This window comes from Sapajus apella, unplaced genomic scaffold (genome assembly GCF_009761245.1).
Source record: "Sapajus apella isolate SASKATOON/1434 unplaced genomic scaffold, GSC_monkey_1.0 scaffold31, whole genome shotgun sequence".
NCBI classification, from domain to species: domain Eukaryota; kingdom Metazoa; phylum Chordata; class Mammalia; order Primates; family Cebidae; genus Sapajus; species Sapajus apella.
Window position 1 is genome coordinate 20,474,538 of NW_022436971.1, and position 15,836 is coordinate 20,490,373.

The following is a 15,836-nucleotide window of genomic DNA, read 5'->3' on the forward strand; positions in this document are numbered from 1 at the left end:
TATGAGTTAATTTTTGTGAAACATCTGAGATCTGTGTCTAGAAATGATGGTGATGAACATTTAGTTGTTCCCATATTATTTATTTAAAAAACAACCCTTTCTTTATGAAATTGACATTGTTATTTGCCAAAGATGAGTGACTATTTGTGTCATTCTATTTCTGCACTCTATTATTTTCTATCAATCTATGTTTTTGTTTATTTGTTTCTTTTACAACGCCATGCTGTCTTGGTTACCTTAGTGTCATGTCTTGACATCCGGTTGTGCCATTCTTTCAACTATGTTCTCCTTGAATATTGTTAGATATTTTGGGTCTTTGTTTTACCACAGAAGCCTTAAATTCAATTTGTAAATATCTACAAAATACCTTGCTGGAATTTTAATTGCGATTACATTGAATCTAAAATTCAGGAGGGCAAAAATGGACTTTTAAACAATATTGAGTTTTTCAATCCATAAACACAGCATATGTCTCCTTTTATTCATTTTTTTTTTAGTTTTTCACATATAAATAATCTGTACTTAATTTCCCATTGCTAATTTTTCATTTGTTGAAAAGTGATAAACTCTGTATTAACTAAGTATCTTATACCTTTGCTATAATCACTTATTAATTCCAGAAGTTTATTTTTCAATTAATTGGGATATCTACATGACAGTCACATCAATTGTGAATATACACAATTTTATTTATGCATTATCAGTCTATACATCTTTTACTTTTTGTTCTCTCCTATTGCACTATCCAGGACTACCAATACAATGTTGAGAAAGAATGATGAGAGGAGAAAACATGGAGACTTTTGACTTGTACCTAATCTTAGGGGTGAAGTACCAAACCTCTCACCATTAAGTATGTCAGTTAAAGACTTTTTCTAGATATTCTTTAAGAATTTAAGCTTGCTTTATACCTATTTTTCTGAAAAATTTTTAATGTAGATGGATGTAACTTTATATCAAATGCTTTTTTTGAATTTTTACATTAATTTATATAGTTATATTTTTTTTGTTTGGTCTGTTAACATGCTAGATTACATGAATTAATTTTTGAATGTTAAGCTAGCTTTGCATACCTAGTATACATATCACTCAAGCATGGTATATATTATTTTTCACACATTTTTATGTTCAATTTGCCAATATAGTTTGAGGATATTTGCATATAAGCTCATGGAATATATTGGCCTGTAGTTGACCTTTGTTGTAATGTTTTTGTTTGGCTTTGGTATTAAGGTAATTCTCCTTTTATAGAGGGAGTTAAGAAGTATTTCATCTGCTTCTGTTGCTAAGGGAGTACATGAAAAAGAATCATATATTATGTTCCATAAATCCAGAAAGAGTAAATAAAGAGAAATATTATATCTATCAATTTATCTTTTCTTTACATTTTAGTTTGGGAAGTTTCTATTGACTTATATTCAAGTTCTTCAGTATTAGATTTTTTTACCCTCAGATACATCCAGTTTACTGAGGAGCCTATCGGTGGTGCTCTTCATTTTACTTACGATGCTTTTATTTCTAGTAATTTTTAATTCTTTCTTAGAATTTCCATTTATCTGCTTATATTACCCATTTCTTCTTGCATGTTGTCCACTCTTCAAATGACAGTCCTAGTACATGGGTTATAGTTATTTTAAATTCCCTAAGTGATAATTCAAAAATCTCAGTCAACTTTTGAAGCTTGCTTTTTTTTTTAGACTGTTTTTTCTTTCATTTTACCAGGACTTGTATTTTGTTGTTATTGTTCAAAGACAGATGTGATATATCAGATAGTAATAGAAACTAAGGTAAACAGCCTTTTTTCTACGTACTTATTTTATTTTTAAGAGCTGAAGCTCTCCCTATGTTGCCCAGGCTGGTCTTGAACTTCTAACTCAACCAATGCTCTTGCCTCAGCCTCTCTAGCAGTTGGAGTTACAGGTAGAGCCAAAATGCTGGACTAAATGGGTTTTTAGTACGAGATTTTATACTAATCTGTCTAGGTGTAAGGCGGTACTTAATGTTTGTTGCATCTGTAGGTGCCAGAGCTCCAAATTCCTTTCCTAGTGCCCTTGTTTTCATCTCTTCTTTGAAATGAAGCTTCCCCTAAGAATTCCTCCTAAACAATCTGTGACTTTTAGTTCTTTGAACGGTAATCCACTGTTATCGCATTGGAGCCCTGTTAGTGGAATGGTAAGGTTCCAGGAAGGGGAAATGCTCTATAATGGTATAATCTACAGTCTTATGAGTAAATCTCAAGCTTTCAGTGCACCTGAGTCCCTGGCCTGTAACCTTCACAGCAAGTGTTTCTTAGGTTTCATTTCCCCCATGTTAGGCAACACAGCCAGCCAAGAGATCTGGAGTGAAGAAATGCCCTTCCCCAGTGGACTAAGGCTCTGGGGCAGTTTTTGCTTGGGAAATTGGCCTTTGTTATGGGGAATACTCTGTACTTCCCGAATGGTGCCCTTCCCTCTAGAGAGGGGCAGGCTCTTCCTAGGACCTTTCTCAAGAAAAACTAGTACAGTGTCTTGCAGGTAAAACCCATGAAAAAGTGCTGGATCCCTTAAAACCACAGCCCCCCTCCTCTCATTTCTCAGTCTCAATGCTAGGACACACTTAGCCTCCAGCAATTCATCACAGTAACTGTTAAGCGTTTGTACTAGTTTATGGCTCCAACAACTTCTGCTCCAGGTAAATTAATCTCAACTGTTATTCTCTGTATTTACTTTTCTTTCTAGATTTCAGGATGGTGATTTGCAATCTCAGTTCTCTGCATAATACAAAAAAAAAAAATGTTGATTTTCAGTTTGTTCAGCTTTTTTCTTTATTATTGTAAGCAGGAGAATACTGACTTCCAATCTCTTTACATGTGAGAGCTATAGTGGGAATGTCTTAGTCTTTTCTAAGTGCTTTATCATTTCCCTGTGTTTTTCAGCAAGAAGTTTTTATTTAAAAATTCATTTAAAAATAACTATGTCAACAAAACATTAAGTAATAACTTGAAAACCGTTTTTTTTATCAAGTGGCATTTGTTTAATGTACATTTACAAATAATTGTCAATGGTGGCTTTGCTAAATCCCAAGCTTTCTTTCAAGAACTTACATTTTATGACAATCTTGTCTGACAACGTAAAGGATTTAGTGATAACACAGGGAGATAAAACTACAAAACAGGTTATTTCCATCTCTCTACTAAATGCAGGCTTCAAGTCCTTAAGTATAGAGGATCTACTGTGTGCCAGGGGCTGACTAAATGTTTTTAAAAACCTACTCTCTTCTGTTTTTTAAGAATGCGAAGCCAGGTGACTATAATTTTTTTTTCAAATGTAAATCTTTAAGCAAAAATATGTAAAATGTTTGGGCCAAGACCAGTATATTACAAGAGAAAGAGTCAGTATTTAAATTTATTAACTCATTTTATCCTCCCAATCACCCTTTGAAGATAGTACTTAATTATCCACTTCATTTCAGGTAAGTTCAATTCAACAAATTGCTATTCAGCCAGCAACTACTAGGGGTTAGATGTGATGTTAGGAATAAAACATGAATAAGAATTATCTTTGACCGCAGAGAGCCCCCAGGCAGAAGGAAAAATGAGCCTACTGATGATATTTTTCAATGTCTCTCTGGATGTTAAAAAAAAAAAAAGAAGAAGAAGAGGTAGGAGCCTGGATGCTGTGGCTCACACCTGTAATGACAGTGCTTTGGGAGGCTGAGGGGAGTGGATCACCTGAGGTCAGGAGTTTGAGACCAGCCTGGCTCACATCATGAATCCCCGTCTCTACTAAAATACAAAAAAAATTAACCGAGCCTGGTGACAGGCGCCTGTAGTCCTAGCTACTTGGCAGGCTGAGCCAGGAGAATTGCTTGAACCCAGCAGGCAGAGGGTGCAGTAAGCCAAGGCCATGCCATTGCACTCCGGCCTGGGCAATAAGAACAAAACTCTGTCTCAAAAAAAAAAAAGAAAAGAAAAGAAAAAGAGGTAGGGAATAATCTATGATTACAACTGAAAGAATATATGAGCTGAGTCTTAAATGGTGGAACAGAGGTTCCTTAGGTATATTCAAGATGGATTTCTCAGTATCGCAAACATGAAGTCATTCAGTAACATGCCAGTGTTTTGTGAGCTTAGTTTCTTGTGCTAGACACAATAACCTGAAATGATGGCAGAGGATAACAATGACAAATAAAAATAAAATTCCGAGCCCCCCAAGCAACTAAACGAACCCAAGCCAAGGAAGCCCCAGAGAAAACTTAAAATCTGAGTTCCCAGCCATAATGAGATGGGAGGTGAAACGCATCTCTTTATACTCCGGCTCCTAACTGCCATTCAGCAAAAACCAACTCTTTCTGAAATCTTGCTCCATGGCTGATCTCAACCCACCGCCCAATGCTTCCCTTTCCTTTTGCAGCTTCACCATGGCAGCTAAGCAGCATTTCTTCCTGGTAAGAGAACAGGACCACAAAGTGGTTCTGTTAAGTTTATGGAAGCTGTGCATTGAGTGTCCTCATGTTCTCTGCTTTTGATATATAGGGCCTAACTGAAATATAAGGAAATGTTACATCTCCACCCCAAAGTGAACATAGACGTATGTAACATACATGTTAACTTACTGTGCATGTTTGCAGCACATTCGTGACAATTCATAGCTCCCCCTATAACCTGCTACATATGTATACTTAGCCAACCCCTTCAGCATAAATTCCTGTCTTATCCTTTCCTCTCTCAAAGCACCTGCATCTCCTTTTCAGCCACAAGCTATGCTTCTTGCCTGCAGGTTGCTTGCTCTGCCCAACTTTAGAATTAAAGCTCTCCTTTCTAAATTTACAGATTTTGTGACTTTTTCTGGTGACAATAACAAGAACTAGAAAGAGATATATCATTTAGGGTTTCATATGCCAGGCAACTGAGTTTGAAAGGGATTGATACAGCTTTGTTTAATTGTATAAATTTGATTTTTAGAAACCTGTACTCTTCTAAATACAGATCCAAATCTGAGGCTTAAGAAAAGAATAAAGTAGAATATTCACACATACACTATAAATTTTCAGAGGGAGCTTATATATAAGCACAGGACTACACATCCAAATATTGATGGACTGAGGAGTGATCAGTTCTTACTGGTATTTCTTATTCTTTGTATTAAATTGTATTGAATGCACGTATATTTAACATAATCTTCCTTATTTAAGCAATATCAAGGATATCTTATCATAATTCAGTAGACTGATGCATTGAGAATTTTAATAGTATTCTTTTGTTAATATTCCAAAAATGAATCAAAAGGTGTATTAATCTCAGATTAAGATATTTGGATAATTAATGTTCAGATATGTGTTTATAAAGCGTTGAGCTTTTGAAGAGGAGTGTAGGTAATTTTCACTATTCATTTTGCTCTGAATTATATTTCAACTTGTATAATTGTTATAAGTCAGGTTTTGGCAAATATAAACTCTCTAAGGAAAACATATTTAAAATATCATATTTTCTTTGGCTAATAAAATTATTGTCAGTTATGAACATTATTGATACATTGATTTAAAAAGATATAGTAAAATATCTGATTTAATCTTTTTTAATGAAGAAATAAATTATTATAGAAAAGAATAAAATGCAGAAATACTTTGAGATGAATATCTAATTAATCCAGAATTTCACTGCTCTACTGCTCTGATTTCTAATTTCTGCTATAAATACTGGCACAAAAGTGTTGGTAAAGTCTTAGTAAAAAGAAAAATAAAACTAACATCTACTCCTAATGTCATATATGAAGCCCTAATGTTGTTGTCTACTCCTTCACTGAGCACTGTCCTCATCTTTTAATCCCCTAGCATCTATAACTTCAGCCACATTTTTTTTGTTTTAAAATGGCTTTACATTCTTAAGATTGAGGCTATATTTGAAATGAACAAAAGTATAGAGATAGAAATTCTGCAGTGCAATTTTACAACTTTACGAATAAAGATATTATTGGGGCTAAGCGCTATGGCTAAGGGCACAGCCTAAGACTAGAGAATATTGTCTGAGGCCAAGCCATGTTCCACCTCTTAACAGATATGTAATCTTAACTGAACATCACTGAACGTTTGCTTTCTCATTTGTAAAACTGATAATAATCAAAATTAACTTCTGGAGCTATTGTAAATATTACCCTAAGAAAAATAATTCAGACAGTAATTAAAAGTCTCAACACAGCACATGCCTGTCTTTGCAAGTTCAACATGTGTTCTTCTTATTTTACTGCTCAGTCAGTGACACAGAGACCGCAGCTGATTGGTGCTTCTGTTGCAGTAGTTTTCAGCTGGGTTGATCTTATACCTCAGAAGACATCTGGAGACATCTTTGGCTGTCATAACTGGGAGAATGGGGTGCTACTGGCATCTAGTGGGTAGAGGCCAAGGGTGTTAATAAACATCCTGCATTCACAGGACCATCAAATAATTATCAGGTCTCTATTGCCAAGAAAGATGAGGCTGAGAAATCCTGCTCTGTGGCGAGCTTTCGCACTAGGCTTCATTACTTAAGAATGAATGTCATCTCTTAATAATCTTTAAATTCTTACTATTGTTCACGAGGAATGTGCTTCCTAAAGAAATACATTTTATTCTTTTCTGTCATCATTTATTTCCTCATTTAAAAAACATTCTTTATTAAACCAGGCATCGTGACATATGCTGGAGGTTTGAAGATCAATTAAATGAAGTTTGCCCTTAGTAAGATAACAGGACATTAATTTGTAGAGGGAAACAAATAACTGTCCCGCACTGAGATGCATAAATCATGAGGATAAGGATGTTGCTCATGATGGTGGCAGGGGTGGGGGTACTTAAGGATGTTGCTGGAGAGATGGGATGGAGCAGGTCATATGAGGTCTGTTCCCACTAAAAAGTCCGCACTTCACCTTCTAAACCAGGGGACAGGACTGAAAGGTTTTAAGCAGGAGATACCATGACTAGATGTGTCCTTTATAAAGTTTTTTTTTTTTTAGTGTTAGAACACACAAGAGATGAAAAATGTGAAAGAGGAGATACACAACAATACAGGATGCAATTTAAAAGTGCAAACTAGAGATTGTGAAATTCCAAGCTTGGCCGGTGACAGGTGGAAGGGAGAGAAAGGTATGAATAGAGTTTTTCATGAATACTTGATGAATAAGTAGCTGTGGGAACGAGGAGTGCAGTCCTGTAAGAAATCTAGATTGCTGTGTCAGAGGCTGGACTGAGAGAGAAAAGAGACACATGTGGACAGAAAGAGGTGGGGAGAAGGACACTGGGTTTAGTTTGGACATTCTGAGCTGTGGGGCTGATGTCTGCAGAATTTGGGATAGGGGTTGCTGGAAGCAAAAATAATAAATGTTGCCAATACACGTATTTAGTTATTGAGACTGGGGTCTGGGCTTGGTGGCTCACGTCTGTAATCCCAGCACTTTGGGAGTCTGAGGAGGGTAGATCACCTGAGGTCAGGAGTTCAAGATTATGCTGGCCAACATGGTGAAACCCCGTCTCTACTAAAAACACAAAAACCTTAGTCAGGCATGGTTTTGGGCACCTGTAATCCCAGCTACTTGGGAGGATGAGGCAGGAGACTAGCTTGAACCCAGGAGGCAGAAGTTACAGTGAGCTGAGACTGTACCACTGCACTACAGCCTGGGCAACAAGAAGAAAACTCCTTCTCAAAAAATAAAATAAAATAAAATAAAATATATATATATATTAATTATTGGGACTGGAAAGCCAATGCAATAAAAACTTGAGTCTCAGCGGGTTTTTGTCAACTCACTTTGGGGTCCAATGGTGGTAGAAATGCGGATGTCCTTGAGTTTTTATATGGATCCAGAATCACTTGTGAGAAAAGCCGGGGTTGGGTATATATTGGGTACATATGAGCACCCAGGCCAAAGTGGCAGCAGGGGAAGAGGATGACAGATGCTTTTTGTTTGTTTTTTAATTATCTGAGCCCATTTCAAATGACACAGGTAAATATGAACACGTAACTCATTAATTGTTAGCAATGAACAAGTTTGTAAGGGTGTGTTATTAGTAGCATTACCGTCTTTATTATACTGCTCTGCCCTGAATTCACAATTCGCAGGTATACTTTCCATTTTTTCATTTAATTATACCTAGTATGGTATTGCATACAAATATTGTTCATTACATATTTACTGATAAAAACTAAATAATTTTACCAAGGAGAATTTCTCAAGTCATATTTGACTGATTTGCTCAAGTTTAAATTACATATATACATATATAGACATAGATGTATGTGAATATATGTGCAATCTCTACATACACATAAAATACATATACATGCATTTGTATGCATATGTGTTTACACACCCATAACACTTGCAGTGCACAAATGCAGGCACACGGATCTGTCTTTTTGAAATATTTTAAATTCAAAAGAACACATAATTGGTCGAATATTGTCAAATGAAACCATGCTTATTTGAAAGTGAAAGATACAAATAAATAATTGTGCAGTTTATATGTCCTTAGACAGAATGCAATTATACAAATTAAGAGAGAAAAAATTTAGTAAAGCTTTAGTCCCGATCAGTCCATTGAGAAATATTAATTGAAGGAAAGAAATAGAAGATAATTTGCACATTTCCTTTTAGGTCCCCTGAAGAGAGGCTGGATCTGCCTGGAGACTGCACTGCAGAGAGTAATCCCTGTCTCCTGGACCACCTAGTGATGCTCTAAAATCTCAAGGAGTCCCCGCTGGCATTTACTTTATGCAAGACTAGCTCCAGAGGGCCCATGCAGCATGATGTGTCTAGGAGAGTGTTTCAGACGGGACGAATCTTCTCGATGTGCCTGAAAACTGAGAATAACCGTGCACATTCATGTGCCCAGAACACTTAGAAATACATATGAGCATTGATAAAATAGTAATGCCTGGCGATTTAGCATTTGACCAAAAACTTTTCAATGGAAAAAATCTTTAAAGCTTTCTAGATGGGGGTTGATTTTTGGAGCAAAGTTGTGCCTTCTGAAGTCCTTCAGTGCTGTTATCTTCCCATTTCCAGTGCAAGAACTGAGGGTCAAAGACGAAGCTTCCCTGATGGAAAGTGCTGGAGCTGGCCAGTCAGCCTGGGCCCCCAGCTCTGGAGCTGAGATTGTGTCAGCCTCACCTCACTTCACACAACTGCATTCATTCAAATCATGAAATTCACTTCATTGCAAGAGCCACGCACTCTTTTTCCGAAAGAGGCTAATGTAATGCTGGCCTGGGCCATGCTACAGCTGTGTCCTCTCTCCTTCCTCCCTCAGAGGATTGTTCTCTGCGACTGGCTAAGCAGGCCCCACAGAGAGTCCTTTGACCACCCCCTCCACTCTGCAACCTGAGCACCCACCTGCCATTTGGGTAGCTATGTGCCTGCTTAACAAGGGATCGTTTGTTTTTGTGGGTGTGACATCTGCGCAGTAGTACTGATAATGCCATTGCATCTCAGCCTGGAGCATCTCTGACCACAGGCTGTTCATAGTCACATGGCCAGACCTGTGGGAGTAGCCTCGTGTCTCCTGAGTCATCAAAGGACTCGTGCCCTGCCCACTGCCCATGATGAGAAAACTCCAGAAATTGGACAGCAAAACAGAGCAAGCTGAAAGGCAAGTACCTATTTTCCAATCATCATTTAGAAAATGTCATAGTTTGGGATGTGAAGTCCAGCAAAGTCGATTCTGGGCTGACTCCACTATTTGGTGTCCATGGACAAGTCCCATCATTCCCCTGAACTTTAGTTTTCTTATCTCTAGAAAAGGGAGAGTAACACTTGTCTTGCTTCTCTCAAAGGCTCATGAAGAGGGATGGTTAAGATCCTGGAGACTTGGAAGGGGCTCCATGTTCATAAACCTGGATGACCTAAACCAACCTGAGCCCTGTCACTGCTGTCAGGAAAGGAAGGTGTTCTCTGGAGCTGGACCCCATGGCTTCCTCTCTGCTCAGACACATGGGCAAGCAAGCCATGGAGCTTCACTGTGCCTCAGTTTCCCTGTGGGTGAGCTCCCTGTGGGAGAGTACTTTTCCTTGTCTGGTATTCCTGGTGTGGACTTTATTAAGGTTAGAATTTAAAGCCTTTATATCCAGGGCTGGCACAGAGTGAGTTTTCAGGATTAATTAGCGTGATTTTGACTGATTGGAGCAGGCTGCAACTGAAAATGAGAATTCTTTTTTTCCTGGGAGCCAATTTGAGTTTTACTTGAAGAAATCACAACACCGAGCACAAATGGGTCTTTCACTGCCTCTTCCCCCCAGGCCTCTGTATGCCTCTCCTCAGGCTGTATCTTGCCTGGCTTCAGTGCCCCTTGAGATATGAAGTAAGTTCTGCACTAAGACACTTGGTTCTCAGGTGAAGGTCTAAGAAGAAATGAGGGTTTTTACTCCGTAGAAACTCATTCTTTGGAGGAAATTGGAGAAAGTCACTTAGAATGCTCCAGGAACATTTCCGCATTTTTAAGGTCAAGTAATAGAAGTTAAAAAGGAAGTAGGTAGACACAAATTTTTTTTCCCTTTCCTGACATGGCATATCGGTCTAACATACAATTCTTTACTTACGTGGAGTAGTTATTTGCAACAGAGATTTAAGAACCCCCAACCTTTATTGAGTTATACCTTTTCTTGTGCAGCAGACTATAACCTTGCTCTGCCTACCCAAGTTACCTGTTTATTAAAAAAACAAACCAGAACTCAGTTTTGAAGGTTTAGGACAAAACAGGAAAGCCTGGGATCCATTTACATATTAAAAGATGGTACTGATATAGGGCCCCAGGTTTTTCACTCACACTCAGAGCTTGAAAAACAATCTTCTCTCATTGCTTTCTTTGCTAAGATTAGTAATTAGCTAGTCAACTAAAAGGGACACCTACATCTGAAAGGTCACTGGACAGCGACAAGACAGGAAGAGCTGCTCCCAGACAGGCTATCTTAGACCTGCAACTCCTGGCCAGGTGCGGTGGCTCACGCCTGTAATCTCAGCACTTTGGGAAGCTGAGGCAGGCAGATCACTTGAGGTCAGGAGTTCAAGACCAGCCTGGCCAACATGGTGAAAACTTGTCTCTACTTAAATACAAAAATTGGTGAGTGTGGTGGTGGTCACCTGTAATCTCAACTACTTGGGAGGCTGAGGCAGGAGAATCACTTGAACCCAGGAGGCAGAGGTTGCAATAAAGAGAGAGAGATTCTGTCCAAAAAAAAAAAAAAAAGACCTGCAAATCCAGCTGTGAAACTTCCACATGATTCCCTGTGGTTCACTGTGATTTGCTTGTGATCTCAGCTTGGTGTACATGTGTCACTGATGATTGAGAGTGTCTATGCAAGCACATCTTCCTATGAGGAAAACAAATCCTCTATGTTTCCTGTTGTTACAAAGATCTGCTCAAATAAGTTAACACAGTTAATCAAGCAATGTGAACATTTCTATCCCATAATCCTTATTTACTGGCACATAAGCTTTTACATTATTTTGGAGGAAAATGTTATAAATCTACATTGTAAGCTATAGAATAAATATGTATTAAACACCCACTATATATTTGTGTACACATATTTTTGTTTATATACAGTCACATATACATATTCTAATTTTACCTGCTTTTATTTTTTGTAATTTATTTACAATTGTTTATGCATTGGGTAAAAGTCATATATATTTGAGACTATTTTAAAATCATAATGATTCTTAAATTAATATAAATACATTTGAATAGAATATTATGCTTTTGCTGATATATATATATATACATATATCACAATTTATATTGTATATACATGAACAAGTTCTATAAGAAAGCAATTATGTGCATTCACGCATCATTTATTCAAAAGCTAGGAAAATGTTATCTATCACATAAGTGAATTTTTCAGATCATTGAACCTTAGTATTTCAAGCACAAGCATTTAATTTTTAATATCTGCAAGGAAATTTTCTGTAGGTCACTCCCTTGAGTTCTTGGGAAGATACTACTGAGCATGATAATAACAAAGGAAAAAAAAAAAACAAAAACCAGAAACTATTACCATAGTTTGAGCATCTATTATAGCACTGACTTTGCACATTCTTATGTCAGGAAATCCTTGAGACTTAGTAGACTGGGTCCTCTCATTCAGATATAGCTATTGAACAAAGTGGCAATTGAAGAATTTTTGTAACAAGATTAAGTTATAAAACTAAGAAGTAGAGTTAGGATTTAAAGCTATGTCTTTCTTGCTCAAAATTCCACTGTTTTTCTCACAGTTTTTCCTCCCTTGAGTACCTCACCATACTGACATTTATGGTTTCCTGCAGGCTCTGAAACCTGTTGATAGTTTTTCTTTCTAGTTTTTCTGAGGCTTCCTTTGATGTCGGAGTCTTCATGTTGTCTTCCACCGCATACAACTTACGGTTCTGGTTCTGCCAGTTCTCCTTAATTTTGTTTCTTGTAATGTGCTCTGTGCGGGTCAATCAGATAAGTGGGTTTGATAAAGACTATTGGTTAAAGCTTATTTGGTAATTAGAGGTATGTGTTCCCCTTTTGCCTTGTAAAAATATATATTTATGTCAGTTTCTGTTTTCCAAGCAATAAAGGTACTGGGCAGAATGCCTTTAAAGCAACCAAGGTTTTGCTGTGTGTGCATATTCACTTGCTAGCCATATTTTACTAAAAAGAAATATTTAGGAGGAAATGTAAGTCAAGGATGATGCAAAAATCTCAGTAGTTCGCACATTTAGAAACATTTAAAAAATACTGTACGTCTGTTTGAGTTCTTCCAAAATATTTTCCATTAACAGTAGCTTTGCAAATTATTTCAGACCTTTAAGAAAAACAGCATGTTAATAAGAGCAACGGGCCATCTCCTTCCCCATCCTATTCTAAGGGATTTGTGCATACTGCTACAGATCATACAAAGTTTTATCTCCACGTTTCTATAACTGGTTTGGCCTTTACTAAATTGTAGGAGAAAAAAATCAAATCTCTAGTTTCTTTGTAGTATATAGTTGTAACAAGATAGTCAAAGAAAAGAGAAAGCTTAGAGAAAGAAAAGTCATTTCTTAAAGTTTGAGGATTTAGTAGACAATGAAAGAAAACTAGTTCAGGTTCAAAGGGTTATTAGAAAATCTAAGAAGACCTGCCAGCAGAACTTCTGTGGTGCTATTAATATATAGACTTCAGTGGTCAATGTCAAATATAAAATAAGATTTTAACACTCAGTGAAGAAAAGGACATGGATCATCCACAAAACTCACTTTAATTAAAGGTGGAATTTTGATAGGCGGTGAGAGAGTTGAGCATGTGCAGGGACTTACAGGTTCAATATGGTGACACGAAAGTCTCATCTTTTCTTTAAAATAATTTCATATTTTGAAGATAGGCATTGTAGTCTTTGAATAATATATGACAATATAGACACATTGCTTCTTTTTAATCTTTTTTATTAATTTTAAAATCCCTTTTTCATCAAAATTTATTATGGCCAAAGAAGTAAGTGAAAAATGTAGTTTTACCCAATTAGAAGTGAACATATCCCTAGTGTCTTATTCCACATATATTTATTTTTTTTCACCACCTCTGAAATTCCAAAATTATTTTCCAGAACACCAATAAAGCAGAAACAGAGCTCGTGTGTGTGTGTGTGTGTGTGTGTGCGTGTGCGCGTGCACGTACACGCACGTGTGTGTGTGTGCGTGTGTGTGTGTGTGTGTGTGTGTGTGTTGGCTTTATCTCTGTTCTTCAGAGACTCCAGGCCTCCTCGACCTCCTCCAGTACCAGCTCTAGGTGTCCCCGAGGCTGTCAGGAGGCAGCATTCATAGGAACTTTGGGCCATGTTATGGCATCAACCTGTCTTGCTTCCTCTTCCCTGACCTGCTACTTTGGGGCTGCTTGCCAAGGCCACCAAGGAGATGTGTTGCCTCAGGTCCTTCAGTGAGGGGTACTGATCTCCTGGAAAGAACTGGGCATCCTCCACCAAAAGAAGAATTTTGTCAGTGGCCCTATCCTATTTTTTCCTCTTCCCCTGCAGGGTGAACGTGAGTGGCAGACCTCCCATTTGCACTGCACTGTCCCCTCTGGCCTCCCCCTCCTCCCCACTGCTCCCCTCGCTTCACAGGCAGCAAAGCCAGCCAGGGGTCCCATATCCCAGATGTTAACCAAGGAGCTCAGCAGCTTTCTCTTGAGCAGGTTGTTTGTTGAAGGCCTCTTGCATGAGAATACAGCTATCGATCATGGAGTGCAGACCAAAGGAAATCTTAGCGTGAGAGGCATTGTCTTAATACTTAGGATCCCTCCTTGTACTTCTGGGTTTTGGGGCCAAATGATTATGGTTTGTTTCCTGTTTTCCTGTAAAAGGAAGAATTTCTCAGGAAGTCCTAGGTTATTCATGTAAATATGTGGCTATGTAGAGGATTATTCACAAAATATGTGAATGCACACTGGCTCTCCACACATGCACTAAATGAACCACTAATGCGTTTTATCTAGGCAGTCCTTATCCCTAAAGTTCACCCTCTATAACTTCACAAATGCAGTTTCATTTTTCTTATACCTTTTGTAAAAAAGTTAAAGACAGTGAGCAGCATACTGCTCAGAACACTGTTTAAGGGTCAAGTAGGAAGATCAGATTGACGGTGGGAAATAAATTCTTTGTCTCTTAAGCAAAGAAGAGAATTGTGGGTGCCAAGGACCCAGGTGGGGTTTCCAAGAAAAACGGGGGTTTCTCATGAACATATAAGTTCTCAACAAAATTTTAATTATGCAAGATAAATACGTTCTAGAGATTTGATGTACCACACTGAGCCTACAGGTAACATGACGGTATTGCACATTTAAAAATATGCTAAGAGAGAAAATTCATATTAAATTTTCTTGCAAAAATAAAAAATAAAATAAAATAAATATCAGTAAATAATTAAATAATTCTTGCCCCTTACAACTAACTTTGGGCAGGTGTCCCATCCTGGTAAAGCCAGGGCATTTCCTTGGATGAAGGTGCATTTTACGGCTGAGGGCTTTCTAGATAAAATACATTAGTGATTCAGTTAGGGTATATGTGGAGAGCCAGTATGCATTTGCCTATTTTGTGAATAATCCACTACACAGCCACATATTTACACTAATAACCTAGGACGTCCTGAGAAATTATTCGTTTTACATTAAGCGATACAACCATAAACATTTGGCTCAAAAAATCCAGGGATACAAGGAATGATCCTGAGTATTGGGGAGAGTCACACTCACAGGGCATTTCCCTGGCTTTACCAGGCGAGGACACTTGTCCAAGGCCTCTGCCTTTCTCATTTTCTAAGTATTCCATAAAAGAGTTACGGTCCAATACATAATTAATACTAATAGGTTTCTTAGTTTATTAATACTGATAAGAATGTGGCTGAAGTTCAGACTGACAAAGTTAAATCAGCAATCGATGGGTAAGATATCAATGGCACTAATTTTATCAACGATAACCTGGAAAGCCCCTGGAAGGTAGATCTCTTGTGGCCCAATTGACTTACAGAGAATGAGCTGAGCTAGCTTCAGACCCCAGGGAGAAGCTAAGGCCTGTGGTCAAGGAAGGAAAGGTGAAAGTTTTTGTAGGAGTTAACAGTAGAGACTGGACTCTAAGGATATTTTACTTTATTTCTTGGATGACACATCATTCTAGCACTAGATCTTTAGTTATTCTTTTAGCAAATACCTGTATACACATTCTTTCATGTATTTTTTAAAATTAAATGATATTAATTTTTTGACTTTAATATCAACATAAGAGTTTGCCCTCCTTAGTGAATCCCTCTTCCTCAGCCTGGTCAAACCTAGTTTTCTCCTCTCCAGTTAACAGGTTGTTGAAAATGTTTCCTTCACATCAGTGATTCAGG